We start from the raw sequence: 13411 nt of genomic DNA on the forward strand, positions 1-13411 counted from the left end.
TATTGATTCTTTCTTTTACTTGATTTACTATCTGCTTTTTTTAATTATGCCAAAAGGGGAAAGATCTTGGTGAAACGGAAAATAATGGTGATAGAAGAAACTGATGAAGGGACCTGGTACCTGATAGAATAATGTGATAAAGAGAACTGACCGATAGTGACAAGAAAAACAGAAATGAGTGTTGGTGTCGAGGTGAACATCCTAATCTAATTCCTGCTGATTTAACTTTGTCATCATCAAAAAAGGAGAAAATATTATATTTGTGGTTTGGATGATTGGCAAACTTGTTCTTAATTCTTGTGACTGGCAAGGTCACAAAAAGACCAGAGAAGAATTCAAAAATTATTATCTGGAGATACTGGTGATAGGGGAAACTGATAATAGGGATGTTGGTGATAGAGAAAACTGGTAAGGTACTTGATACTCCAATCTAATAGGAAAAACTAAAAAAAAATGTTGTTTATAATAGAAATACATTGGGTTGTGATCAATAAAAAGGGTGATATACATGTGGTTTTGATGATTGACAAAATTCATGAGGGGACCTGATACCGAATATGTTGCCTATAGAACTTGATCCATTTCTCAAAGTGAACTATCTAAGAACCTAGTACTCAAAGAGGTATATTGGGTATTGGGTTGTCATCATCAAAAAGGAGGAAATTGATGTACATGTGGTTTGATGATTGGCAAGACTTGTGAGGGAACCTAGTGCCAGATATGCTACCAATAGAACTTGATCCATTTCTCAAAATAAATTATGTAAGAACATGGTCCTCAATGAGATCTTATTTCATAGGGACAAGGTCCATATCATGAATGTACTCATAACCTTGTTACGTGGTAACTTCTGAAGGAGATGTTTTCTAGTTTTAATATCTATAGTGATATATGACATGAAAGCACTAAATGACATATGGGAAATCCATTTCTAATAATTAACAAACCTTCCAAGAGACCAAATGAGGGATCAAGTCCCTCAATCGTTGAACTTTCTGGCAGTCAACAGTATAGCTGCCAGTTGTACTTTTTGCAGAAAAGTTGGTGCACGGTAGCGGAGGAGCAACAACTTTTATTCTTGACCAATAAGGATATTCTAGGTTTTTCTCTCCCATTTGCGTCATATATATAGATCATTATATGGGAGAAAAATCTATCTTTTTAGATAAAAAAAATTATCATCTTCTTGCAAAGCCATCAAAAAGTTCCATCAGGACAAAGCACCAGCAACAAAAGGACTAGTTTGCTACAATGAAATATGAATTTAGGTCTAGGTTGTTGAGCGTTTGTATTTTTCTCTAACTGCTCTTTTGAGAAGCTTGTGTAGATAATTTATTTTTTCTCTTATCTTGTAGATTTGAATTGTGGGCTAGAGTTAGCCATTGTAGTATTGGAGGATAGAGTTAGTCATTATAGTGTTGGAAGCTAGAGTTAGCCATGGTAGTACCTTAGTGGGCTAGAGTTAGCCTTGGTTGTCTTTACAATACAGTTATTGTAGAGAGTGCTTAAAATAGAGTTATTATAAGGGTGATGATTAAGATATTAATTCCTAGATTGCAAGAGGTTGTAATCTGAAGGTTGCGCTTGTTTCAGTAATATGGCTGAGAATTTTATTGGGGTAGGTTGTGGTTATAATCCCTTGAGCAAGAAGGTTTACACATAAAACAGCTTATGTTCTTTACTATCGTTCTTCAACTTTTTGTTCTTAGTTGTAGAACCTGGCGAAAGACCAGGTTCTCATTACCGCGGTGAACTCGTTTAGAATTTTTTCTTTTATTAGCTGAACAAACTGGTAAGAGACAAGGTCCCAGTATCGTGGTGGACGCATGCAAGTCAACATGAATAATCCTTAAGAAGATGGCCTCTTTATTCCGTAAGTAAACACCACCGATCAATGATGGAGACGTTAAGTGTAAGTTAAATAACAACTGATTAAAAATCAAGTCTCTACCATAAGACAATAGATGAATATTTGATATATGAAAAAATAAACTCATAATAAATTGTATATTACATAACTTCAAGAATAAATTAAAGATATAGTAAATTTACCTAAAATCAGAATAAGCAATTATCGGAATCGTCTGATGGCATCTTCACTCCTACACAAACACTAACAATCAACGATGAAAAGTTTAAATGTAAACAAAACAATGCATGATTAAAAATTAAGTCCCTATTATTACAGCTAATGAATTTCTAATATGAAGGAAAGAACTCATAATGAATTATATATTACATAACTTCAAAAACAAACTAAAGATATGTAGTAAGTTTACCTTGAATTATAAGAAGTAATTCTCGAAATCATCTAATAGTCTCTTTATTTTCAAAGAAAACACCAATGAATTGACGAATTTCTTTTATAAAGAAAAGTAAAAATCACATTCGGATTTCATGTTAGAATTTAAAGTGCTGAAATTTAATTGGAAAATATTGCATAAAACTTTTGATCAGAAAATATTGAATCAAATGTGACCTAAATTATGATTGAAAAACTAAAATAAAAAATATTCCTACCCTAAAATTGAAGGAATGTGAACTGTTCGAAAATTTTAGGTAAAAGAAAGTTTCTAGTTTTATACACAGATCTAATTGATTTTGAAGCCCTTCATTTTATTTGAATTTTTTTTGAAAGTATAGTTTTGTTTTCTGGTAAAGTCACATGCAAAACACAAACAATAGCATTTTTTGTGGAAGAAGTGATGCACATATAGACCAAAACAATTATTTTTGGAATTAAAAAATATGTAACTAAAAAAGGCCAGCAATTTCAGAAATCGTATGTTTGTGTTGGTGGGTTTTGGCTAGAATTAGGATTAGTTGAGGTTTTGTCCATATATTTAGAAGTTTTACTTTTCATATATTTTTTATAGTCAATATTTTATATTAATAATTTAAAATTAAAAATAAAAAAAATTATATTTATAGCATAGATTTTTAATGAAGAATAAAAAATTAAAACTATTTTTTTAAGAATCTTCACACTTTTACTCTATTGTAGACATAAGTGTGTCAAATATGAAAATGTTAGTAACTTAGTTGGTTAGTTAGCTGAACTTTCACTTTTTTGTGAGAGTTCGATTCCCTACATTATAATCCCCTCCCTCATTTCCCTTCTTCTACCCCCAATCAAAAAAAAAAAAAAAAGTGTGTCAGATATTTTAGCACTCTTTCTAGAAAGGTGTTTTTATCAGAGTCAGTATATATGTATGCATATATCATTGTCTTTCTTTGTTGTCTACGAGGAAAAATTGAAGCTAATTGTGGTGGAAATCAAGAGTACTGTTGTCTTATTGAATCGATAATAACTAAAGGGTCACATTTCACCACGCCTGTCTTTCAGTTAAATTCTTGTGCATATGTACTCCCATCGTCTTAAATTATTCATTCTAAATTTTTTAATTAAATTTCTCATTTTACTTATATTTTTTTATTAATCAAGAAGAGATAATTTTTTTTTATGTTATACCTTTTTCATTAATTACGTTTTCTTCAAATTAAAATTTAAACATCATTTAATAGGGATACTATGGTAAACTAGTCATATTATTAATTATTTTTCTTAATCAATGTATCATGTCAATTTGAGAAGGGTAATTTGAGATGGAAGGAGTATAAAACAATGAAATCCCCTCACATATTAACTTCAAACACAGTACTTATAACGCATTAAATTCCTTAATTTAGGATACATCCGTTGCATGTGTATTTCACAACAAGTAATAAAACTGTATCAAAAAAATTTACATTTTACCCTAAAAAATTATATATTGGTTAATATGGATATTTTGGTAAAATATGCATAAGTTATTACTTTCTGAAGAGTATGTAAAGTCTAAAGTAGATAAGTAAAAATGAATGGAGAGTAATACATAGCCAGAGTATTTATGACTTATTTTAGGCTAAGGGTGTGTTTGGCATGAAGAAAATGTTTTTAGAAAATAGGTGATTTTCTTACTTATTTTCTAGTGTTTGGTTGGTAAGAAGAAAATATTCGGTCTCAAGATCATCTAGGTATAATCTAAAGTAGATAAGTAAAAATGAATGGAGAGTAATACATAGCCAGAATATTTATGACTTATTTTAGGCTAAGGGTGTGTTTGGCATGAACAAAATGTTTTTTTAGAAAATAAGTGATTTTCTTACTTATTTTGTAGTGTTTGATTGGTAAGTAGAAAATATTCAGTCTCAAGATCATTTAGGTATAATCTAGGTAAATACTAATGACACCAGACCTAACCACAAACTTAGCGCCTAGCTTCTCACATGTGATGCACGAACCAACCACGACAACCAACCCAGGACCACTCTCTGACTCCTCATCCAATACTCATCCCCGACTCTTGACAAGAGAATCTACCCTGACTCCATATTTCGAACCCAACCACAACACTCGAGTCGATCGACTGTGACTCCAGACCCCCGACTTGGACTCGTTCCGATTCACTACTAAAAAAAATTGAAAAAATGACCACAAAAAATCGATCACAAGTGGTTGGTTTTTCAATTTTTTTATTTTTTTTTATTTACAAAAGCGACCACATGTGGTCGCTTTTTTATTTTTAAATATCAAAATAAATATTTCAATAATTTTTATATTAATTAGTATATATTTTAAAAATTAAAATTTTAAAAAAATAACAAAACCGACCACTTGTGGTCGGTTTTAGTGAAAAAAATTAATTAAAAAATATTTTTAAAAACAACCACTTGTGGTCGGTTTTAAATTAAAAAAAAGAAAAAAAAAAAAGAAGCCACCACATGTGGTCGTTTTTAATTTAAATAATATTAATAAATATTTAAAAAAAAAACAACCACATGTGGTTGGTTTTGAAATTAAATAATATTAAAAAAAACACATGCGGTTAGTTTTGGAATTAAATAAAGAAAAAAATTAAATAATTATTTTTAAAAAATAATTTTATAATCTTATATTAAATTTATGTAATCTAATTATTGTTATAAGTAAAAATAATATATTAGATTACATATATAATATAATATATTTACTAGATTAAAAGATAATGTAATATATTATTTTTTAAAATTATACTGCTTACACGTAGTCAATAACCAATATAATAATAATAATAATCAATCAATCTAACGTGAAAAAACTTACACTAAAAAATATATCAAATATAATATACAAATTACATACAACATAATCTTTATCTTTTACTTATGTTTCAATATATAAAATAAATATTTTCCTTTATACGTACGTTAAATGACGTTAAACATACATAATCTTTATATAATGAATATGTGTATATACATATATATCGTACCGTTGGGATAGACCATTGAAAATTATTGTATACGTATTTGAAAGCTAAAAACGGATATTTATAGTACGTATTTGAAAGGTAATGTTTATAGTACGTATTTGCAGTTATAATAATGTAATATATAACTGATAATTCATCAGAATATAATGAATGTGTTCTATTATAAGGTAATTACACTTGTGGACGTGATAAATATAGTACGAATTAAAGAGTTTACACACACACACACACACACACATATATATATATATTTAGATATTTATATATGATGTAGTGATCCATTGATGAACGATGTAGTCAAAACCTAGTTTATTAAGCTAATCAAATATAATTAATCGATCACTCATCTGTGTATGTATAAGAAACACATCGCATTATTTTATTAGATAATGATATACTTGTGTACTTATGTGTGAGATATATATAGTACGTAGTTAGAACTTGATATAGTCGATTGTGTGTATATATGTGTGTATGTATAGATATATAGATATAGTATATACATATTATATAGTGAAGGTATATAATGACATAAGATAATGTAATCTATAATTCATTCGAGTATTTGTGAAATACGTTTTATATTATTATGGGATAGTAAAATCGTGTATGTGATGATTATAGTACGTATTTTAAAGCTGATAGACAATTGAATATATGTATATATATACATATATATCGTGTAGTGACGTATGTAGTAATCAAAAGTTAGATAACTGAATGTATATATCAAAATAGTTTGAATGATACATTGATATATATCAAACTATTGAGGAAGTAGATATACTATTTTGGGTCAATGTAGACACACATATGTTTTTGAAGTTGTAATAACGTAAGACTAGTATTACGAGGTATACGAGAGAGGGAGGAAGGAAGTAGGGGAGCGAGAGATAGAAAGTTGAACGACCGCAAATTAACGTAACACAAATAATCGATAATTTATTTGATTAACGCGTTATTTCACGAGCGAGGTATATATATATCAATGAATTTTGCAAATTCCGATAATTTTTTGGTTAATTATCTTTTAATTACGATATTATATATATATATATATATATATAATATCGTAATTCTCAAAATTCACGAATATTATTATATTATTAAGGAAATATACTATTCCTGTTAATGTGTTGATAAAATAACCAACTATCTGATTTGTACATATATGCATCGCGTTAATATGATGATAACATAACTAATTATATAATTTAATATTTTTATTAAAATTGAGCACATGCGATTGTTTTTTGATAATAACTATTATAAAACTAAATCGAACACTTATATTTTACTTTGTGATCCCTTTTATAAAATTTTAATTAACTTTATTAATTAATTGATTAATATTTTCTTAACTAATTTATAAAAAATTATATTTTAAGTAATTATAATATTTATTTTTAATATTTTATGAAAACTGACCACAAGTGGTCGGTTTTCATAAAATATTACAAAAATATATATTTTAATTAGTTAAAAGCCCAACCCGACCTAACCCATGCATTTTTTACTTCCCCACACTAAAATCCCCAAATCAGAAGCCCCCCCCCCCCCCCCCCCAAACACACACTTTGAAAACACGATACACACCCACACAAATTCTCCAAATCAAAGTCACACTTTAAATCCTCAAATCTACCGTCATCTGCTGCCCCCAGCTCCGGTAAGTTCCAAAAACTTCAACTCTATGTTTTTCTTGTTAGATACTAGCTAAAGGTTTTAGAATATAATACTTTGGTACTAATTTTAGTTAGCTCAAAGTAAAAAAATTATTTTTTCTGAAGCATTTGTTCTAGTTATTATGCTTCATTACGTAAATTTAGTTAGTTCAAAGTAAAAAAAGTAATTGAAATTTTCATTTAGTTAGTTCAAGATTCAATTTTAGTTAGTTCAAAGTAAAGATTCAATTTTAGTTAGTTCAATTTTAGGCAATTTTCATTTAGTTAGTTCAAGATTCCATTTAGTTACATAATTTTAGTTTGTTCTATGTATGTATTTTGTCAAGTGAAGCTTATCAAGATCCCCTCTTTGTGTGTTTACCAAGTAAATTGGGGTTTACTTTGATTGATATGCCATTGTAGTTTTAGTATGTTGGTGGTTTGTTTATGGTGATTTTAAGCTAAAAATATGAGAAAATAAGGATGGCAAGATATTTGATATTTTGCATAATGATCAAGATTTTTTAATTCTACTTGCCTAATGGGTTGCTTGGAGTTTGATGTTACCGTTTGACAGAATTCGAATTCAGAAAAAGATGGCTTTGCTATTTTTTCGGTGACCGCTTGTCTCTTTACTTTAATTTAGGCCAAGAAAGGGTAAGTTGACTTCTCTCTAATTTGTTAGAATGAAGTCTTGTTATTTTTCATATTGAAGTCTAGTGAATCCGTGTGTGGCCTTGTTCGATTCACTAGCATTATTGTTATTTTCTTGTTATTGTTCATATTGAAGTCTAGTGAAGCCGTATATGGCTTTATACGATTCACTAGCATTGTTGTGACATCTTGTTGGTCGTGTTGTTGCTTGTTTCTTGTATTGTGAACTTGCTCTCATATTATTTGGTATGCAAATTTGGTGACTTAGTTACTTGAAAATGGTTAAGTGTAGGGACTTTAAAGGTAATTTTTTGTTTAGAATGTTACTTGGTTGGTGACTTGGTTCGTTGAAAATGGTTAAGTGTAGGGAATTTAAAGGTGATTTTTTGTTTAAAATGTGGTTTGGTTGGTGACTTTGTTAGTTGAAAATGGTTAAGTGTAGGAACTTTAAAGATGATTTTTTTGTTTAGAATGTGGCTTGGTTGGTGACTTTGTTAGTTGAAAATGGTTTAGTGTAGGAAATTTAAAGATGATTTTTTTGTTAAGAATGTGACTTGGTTGGTGACTTATTTACTTGAAAATGGTTTAGGGAATTTGAAGATTATTTTTTTGTTTAGAATGTGACTTGGTTGGTGACTTAATTGGTTGAAAATGGTTAAGTGTACGGAATTTAAAGATGATTTTTTTATTTAGAATGTGACTTGGTTGGTGACTTTGTTAGTTGAAAATGGTTTAGTGTAGGAAATTTAATGATGATTTTTTTATTTAGAATGTGACTTGGTTGATGACTTAGTTTCTTGAAAATGATTAAGTGTACAGAATTTAAAGATGATTTTTTTGTTTAGAATGTGACTTGTTTGGTGACTTAGTTGGTTGAAAATGGTTAAGAGTAGGGAATTTAAAGATGACTTTTTTTGTTTAGAATGTGATTTGGTTGGTGACTTTGTTGGTTGAAAATGGTTTAGTGTAAGGAATTTAAAGGCGATTTTTTTTAGAATGTGACTTGGTTGGTGACTTAGTTACTTGAAAATGGTTAAGTGTAGGGAATTTAAAGATGATTTTTTTTTTTAGAATGTGACTTGGTTGGTGACTTAGTTGGCTGAAAATGGTTAAGTGTAAGGACTTTAGAGGGGATTTTTTGTTTAGAATGTGACTTGGTTGGTGACTTAGTTACTTGAAAATGGTTAAGTGTAGGAACTTTAAAGGTGATTTTTTGTTTAGAATGTCACTTGATTGGTGACTTTATTAGTTTAAAATGGTTAAGTGTAGGGAATTTAAAGGTGATTTTTTATTTAGAATGTTGTTTGATTGGTCACTTTGTTAGATAAAAATGGTTTAAGTGTTGGAACATTAAAGATGATTTTTTTTTTTGAATGTGACTTGGTTGGTGACTTTGTTAGTTGAAAATGGTTAAGCGTAGGGAATGTAGAGGTGATTTTTTGTTTAGAATGTAACTTGGTTGGTGACTTTGTTAGTTGAAAATAGTTAAGTGTAAGAACTTTAAAGATGATATTTTTGTTTAGAATGTGACTTGGTTAGTGACTTTGTTTCTTGAAAATGGTTAAGTGTAGGGAATTTAAAGATGATTTTTTTGTTTAGAATGTGACTTGGTTGGTGACTTTGTTAGTTAAAAATGGTTTAGTGTAGGAAATTTAAAGATAATTTTTTTGTTTATAATGTGACTTGGCTGGTGACTTAGTTACTTGAAAATGGTTAAGTGTAGGAAATTTAGAGCTGATTTTTTTGTTTAGAATGTGACTTGGTTGGTGACTTAGTTGGTTGAAATTGGTTAAGTGTAGGGAATTTAAAGATGATTTTTTTTTTAGAATGTGACTTGTTTGGTGACTTTGTTAGTTGAAAATGGTTTAGTGTCGGAAATTTTAAGGTGTTTTTTGTTTAGAATGTGACTTGGTTGGTGACTTTGTTAGTTGAAAATGGTTAAGTGTAGAAACTTTAAAGATGATTTTTTTGTTTAGAATGTGACTTGGTTGGTGACTTTGTTAGTTGAAAATGGTTTAGTGTCGGTAATTTTAAGGTGCTTTTTGTTTAGAATGTGACTTGGTTGGTGACTTTGTTAGTTGAAAATGGTCAAGTGTAGAAACTTTAAAGATGATTTTTTTGTTTAGAATGTTACTTTATTGGTGACTTTGTTACTTGAAATTGGTTAAGTGTAGGGAATTTAAAGATGATTTTTTTGTTTAGACTGTGACTTGGTTGGTGACTTTGTTAGTTGAAAATGATTTAGTGTAGGAAATTTAAAGACAATTTTTTTTGTTTAGAATGTGACTTGGCTGGTGACTTAGTTACTTGAAAATGGTAAAGTGTAGGAAATTTAGAGCTGATTTTTTTGTTTAGAATAAGACTTGGTTGGTGACTTAGTTGGCTGAAAATGGTGAAGTGTAAGGACTAGAGGGAATTTTTGTTTTGAATGTGACTTGGTTGGTGACTTAGTTACTTGAAAATGGTTAAGTGTAGGGACTTTAAAGGTGATTTTTTGTTTAGAATGTTACTTGATTGGTGACTTTATTAGTTTAAAATGGTTAAGTGTAGGGAATTTAAAGGTGATTTTTTATTTAGAATGTTGTTTGGTTGGTGACTTTGTTAGTTAAAAATGGTTAAGTGTTGGAACTTTAAAGATGATTTTTTTTTGAATGTGACTTGGTTGGTGACTTTGTTAGTTGAAAATGGTTAAGCGTAGGGAATGTAGAGGAAATTTTTGTTTAGAATGTAACTTGGTTGGTGACATTGTTAGTTGAAAATGGTTAAGTGTAAGAACTGTAAAGATGATTTTTTTGTTTAGAATGTGACTTTGTTGGTGACTTTATTAGTTGAAAATGGGTAAGTGTAGGGAATTTAAAGATGATTTTTTTGTTTAGAATGTAACTTGGTTGGTGACTTTTTTTTGTTTTGAATGCAGTTTGGTTGGTGACTTAGTTGGTTGAAAACGGTTAAGTGTAGGGACTTTAAAGGGGATTTTCTTGTTTTGAATGCGGTTTAATTGGTGACTTAGTTGGTTGAAAATGGTTAAGTGTAGGGACTTTAAAGGGGATTTTCTTGTTTTGAATGTTGTTTAGTTTGTTGAAAATGGTTAAGTGTAGGGACTTCAAAGGGGATTTTTTATTTTGAATGTGGCTTTGTTTGGTAATAATTGAATATTATGACTTGATCTAATTAGTTGAATCGGATTGATTGCATGGATGGAACCTAATTATAGCTGCATATATCAACTGAACAATGATAATAGAATGGGTATTAGGGTATAATTTGTTAAAGGTGTCAAAAGATTTGTTGAACATTCTAAGACACTCGATGTTTGGATACGTTTTTGGGCTATTCGTTGTCCTTGTGTTAGATGTGATGGTATAAATATTGTGAGTGAAGAAGATGTAAAGGAACATATTTATAGAAATGGGTTTAGCGATAACTTTTTAAGAATGCGTGGTATTCATGGTAATGTTGCGCAAAATAACTTTGTTATTAGAGAAAGTAGTAGGTCTGCAAGGCATAATGAATATCAAGATACTAGGATGACAGAAATGGTGCACGATGGTTTTGGGATGCAACACGGGGTTGACTTTAGAGAAAATGTCAAAGATTTTCCTACTAGTGAAGCGGGCAATTTCTACAAAGAATTGCATGCTACTAGTCATCCATTGTTTGATGGGTGTTTGCACTTTTTTTTGTCTGTTGCTGTTAGATTATTAAGTATTAAATCTGACTGGAATATTATTGAAGTAGGAATGGATTCAATGATAGACCTTATTAAAGAGTTAGTTGACCCCGGCTTGGAGGTTCCTGATTCTTTCTATAAGACAAAAAGATTGGTGTCAAAGTTAGGTCTCTCCTCAGTTAGAATTGATTGTTGTGAAAATGGTTGCATGTTATACATTAAGGAAGATGTTAACCTAGAGTTCTGTAAGTTTTTTCAGCACTCTTGATATAAGTGTGGTTCTACTGAAAATTAAATTGCTATTAAGGCTATGCATTATTTACCTCTAATACCAAGGTTGAAGAGGTTGTATGCTTCAAACAGCTCAGCTTCTCATATGAAATGGCATAGGGAAAATAGAAGGGCCACTGGTGTTATGTGTCATCCATCTGATGGAGAGGCTTGGAAGCATTTTGATGCAACTTATCCAGATTTTGCAGCTGAGCCACGAAACATTCGATTGGGATTATGCGCGGATTGGTTCTCTCCTTTTTCAATTGGTACTACGCTATATTCATGTTGGCCTATATTATCACTCTTTATAATCTTCCTCCTGAAATATTGATGACTATTCCCTATTTATTTCTAAATTGTGTTATTCCTGGCCCACGTAACCCAAAAAGTGGAATAGATGTCTACTTTCAACCTTTGATCGATGAACTTCAAATTTTATTGGATAGGCGGGGGGGGGGGGGGGGGGTGAAACTTGGGACATCTCTCTTAAACAACATTTCAATCTGTGTGCATATCTAATGTGGACTATTAATAATTTTCCTGCTTATGGAATGTTGTTTGGGTAGATGACAGCTGGAAAGATGGCCTGTTCATACTGCATGGGAAAAACAAAATCTTTCACATTGAGACATGACAAGAAAAATTCATGGTTTGATTGTCATCATTGTTTCTTGCCACCTGATTATGAATTTAGGAGACTCGAGAATACATTCAGAAGGAATAGAAGAGAATATAATGGCCCACCTCCAAGGCTGTTTGGTCATGACATCTGGGAGATAGTTCAGGATTTGCCTAAAGCCAGCGAGGAACGATTGTACAGGCTTGATGGATATGATGTTTCGCATAGCTAGACTAAGCAAATTATATTTTGGGATTTAGAATATTGGCCAGATAATTTACTTACATATAATGTTGATGTCATGCATACTGATAAGAACTATTTTGACAACTTGTTCAACACAGTTATGGGTGTCACCGACAAAATAAAGGATAATCTTAAGGCCAGACTTGACTTACCAGAATATTACAAACGCAGTGAATTACACTTACTGGAGGGGCCCAATGGCAATGTTCTTAATACAAAGGCTAGTTTTAAGTTTAAGTTAGATCAAAAGCGTCAAATATGTGAGTGGGTCCAAAGTTTGAAGATGCCCGATGGATATGCCTCAAATTTGGGAAAGAGGGTTGAATGGCACAAAGAATTTTGCATGGAATAAAAATCACTGATTGTCATGTTTTCATGAAACAATTACTCCCAATTGCTTTTTTTGGTTTACCTGAAAGCATATGGAAACCAATAGCAGAGATCAATTTGTTGTTCAAAGACTTATGTGCCACCACATTAAAAGAAGAAAATCTAGCGCGAATAAAAATTAATATTGTTGTTATCACCAACAAGCTGGAGAAGATTTTTCCACCAGTGTTCTTTGATGTGATAGAATATCTTTCCATTCACCTTGTGCACGAAGCTCGGCTAGGCGGTCCAGTTTAAACAAGGTGGATGTATCTATTCGAACGGTAAACAATTGCAACATATTTAAATTCCTACGTATCATTTTTTAATATAGTAAACATCAAAACTTATGATTGTATAGGGCAATTGGAAAATTTTAAAGGGGCCCAAAAAATAAACTAAGGTGGAAGGCTCTATAGTTGAGGCATATCTTGCAAGAGAAACTTCTCAATTTTGTTCATTGAAGTTTCTTGTTCAAGAAACCGACCAAATCATTACCAAGACGATGTGAAAGAGCCTCATTTTCAACCGATATCAATTTTTAATCAATCTGGTTGTAGGGATAAAAAAGATCATATCTCGCCGGCTCACTCCCACGAAGCGTAAATCAGCAATTTTGTAT

This window comes from Capsicum annuum, chromosome 7 (genome assembly GCF_002878395.1).
Source record: "Capsicum annuum cultivar UCD-10X-F1 chromosome 7, UCD10Xv1.1, whole genome shotgun sequence".
Taxonomy (NCBI): domain Eukaryota; kingdom Viridiplantae; phylum Streptophyta; class Magnoliopsida; order Solanales; family Solanaceae; genus Capsicum; species Capsicum annuum.